At 42.2% G+C, this 2,604-nt stretch overlaps 1 pseudogene; it reads left to right on the top strand.

The window, feature by feature from the left end:
• The first annotated feature begins 413 nt into the window (after nt 1–413).
• Nucleotides 414–532, top strand: LOC145415779 (5S ribosomal RNA; annotated as a pseudogene).
• Nucleotides 533–2,604: the final 2,072 nt, after the last annotated feature.

Raw genomic sequence — 2,604 nt, 5'->3', positions numbered from 1 at the left:
TAGAATAAAAGCCTCCCTTTTGCTAAGTCGAAGAATGTTGTGCCAAGAAGTCTTTATATCCATACTATGCCTTGATTAAGCTCCCTTATCCTCTAGTTGCTGTGGTTGAAAACAAAAATTAGTTGATAATGAACTTTAACAGCAGGCAGACACTTGAAACACATTGTTTTGAACCTCCCCTTTCAAATTAGCATCCTTGTAATGGACACTTATGTGTAACTTGAGCATCTGTTGTCTCTAGAATTATTCCCCGAATTGTCTGTAGAAAGAGAGTTATAACATTACCAAAGTTGCCTATAGGAAGAGAGAAAGAGGAAGTAAAGGAGGGAGAGTAGGTCAAGAGACAGACAAGCATTTAAAAGGCCATAAATCCTTTCAGACCACTTGTTTTCTGACCTCTCTAGATTTTGTATAAGTGTGGCCATGCCACGTTGAGTACACCGCTTCCCGTCCGATCAGCGAAGTTAAGCAACGTTGGGTCTGGTTAGTACTTGGATGGGTGACCGCCTGGGAACACCAGATGCTGTTGGCATCCCTACGTCAAGTGGGGTTGGTGGAGGATTAGTGCCCCTCCCTGTAAAACAATTAACTCTTAAGCCCTTGGCCACCCTGTCTGGGATACATGGCGTCTGGCAATGAATGAATGAATGAATGTGAGCTTTTACTTTGGTATGAGAGGGAAAAATCAAGAAGAAGAGGAATGGATATGGAACCATTGAGGAATGTATGTAGATAGGATAAAATTGTGACTTGCAAAAGATGTGGAATAAGGAAGTCTCATGATAGTAGGGCAAAAAAGAATATGTTTAGGTGCTATGGTCATATGAAGAGAATCAGTGTGGATAGGGATGAAAAGCATATATATGAGGGAGTTGGAAAATGGGAGGAGGGGTGGTAAGCCAAGTAAAAAGTAGATGAACGTGATAAACAAGTTTAGAAGAAAGCGAGGAATGGAAGTTAATGAAGTTAAGGAAACAACTGGTGACTGAGTTAGATGGATGAATTATGTATGGAAGAGCACATGACAGGTTTGGTACCCACCTTTTAAAATGATAGTTAATTGACTGATTTTTTGGTAGGTTTATATGATGCACTTTTGTGAAGAAAATAACAGAAAAATGTATGCAGATTGTTAGGCATGTGAAGTGGAGTCAGGATACAGTGGACATGAATGGTAAGTAATTGAGTGTTTGGTCTGTTCCACAGAACATCCTTGTTATGGTTTTCCCTCATTTTTTCTCTCCCTATCCTTGTAATCTGGATCCTACCTTACCTCATCCGTGGGTGGGAAAAAAATGGTCAGGATTATGATGATGAAAGCCAAGAGCCATAGATGATGAATGAGGTTCATGGCCAAAGTTAATGAGTTCCCATAAACTGTCCAGGTAAAGCAGTAGGAATCTTAGCAAAGTACAGTGAACAGTTTGATTTCTGTCATCCCTTTGGCCACTATACACTGGATAATCGAGAGCATACTGTATTAGGAGGGACGTTTTCATGATGTATCAGTAGGTCTTACAGTAAATCAGTAAAGTCTGTTTTTAGTGATATTCATATTCATAAACTGTTCCATTCTCCAGCCTGGAATCAGATGTGCATTCATTAGGACAGCAGACCACCTTTCTCCCAACTCACCCATGACCTTTCCCTGATCAACCCTTGTTAATGAAGTTAAAATTTTCAAATTTGTGGACTGTGCATAAGGGATGCTTAGAGCGTACAGTATGCCACTAAATGAGCATGATTAAACTACTTCCTTCACTCCGAGGACGTAAATCATTTTGTTCTATATTCCAACGATTTTGTTCAGACCAGGGGAGACTCAACTGGATGATGATACAGCCATCATTTACCCCCTTCAGTATGAAAGTGTTCTAAATAGTGAAATTATCTGGAAGCTACAAAAAAACTAGTTACACCCATACCCTGACATCCAGGAATGTTGTGTACCAGTGGGAGTGTTCGGTCAGCAAGTATTTCAGATATCGAGGCAAGTTCCCCATAAGATACTGAAGCAAAGCCAGAGATGCATTCCAGACCCAGACCCATACTCTCATGTACTGTATTCAGTCAACAAAAACTGACACAAAAACACCTTAGGTAATGTTATTATCCTCATAAACAACACTATTGCTAAAAAATGGGACATCACACATCACATGCAGCATTGTAGGATGGTGGGATGTGTGGTGTTGAGATGCTGCAGGGGGCTACTGATAGTGACAGCTAGGCAGGCAGCTGGCAGTGTGCCAAATGGGGATGGGGAAGGGCAGGGGGGATGGGGAGGGAGACAAATGGGGGTGGGGGAGGGTGGGAGAACAGGGTAGGGGACAAGAAAGCCAAACACTCTGCTACCCCCCTCTGCAGTCTCACTCACTCACTCTCTCTCCCACTCATTCGTTCACCACTCTCACTCACCTACACACACACACACACACACACACACACACACACACACACACACACACACACACACACACACACACACACACACACACACACACACACACACACCTCATAAGAGACTAATGTGGAAACTAGAATATATAGGAGGACTGAAGGGGAAACTTCTGGAATGGATGAGAGACTTTTTGAGAGACAGAC

Source organism: Coenobita brevimanus, chromosome 103, assembly GCF_032717465.1.
Source record: "Coenobita brevimanus isolate Jiangsu-jjx chromosome 103, ASM3271746v2, whole genome shotgun sequence".
Lineage (NCBI taxonomy): Eukaryota > Metazoa > Arthropoda > Malacostraca > Decapoda > Coenobitidae > Coenobita > Coenobita brevimanus.
This window is presented reverse-complemented; position numbering and strand designations above follow the sequence as displayed.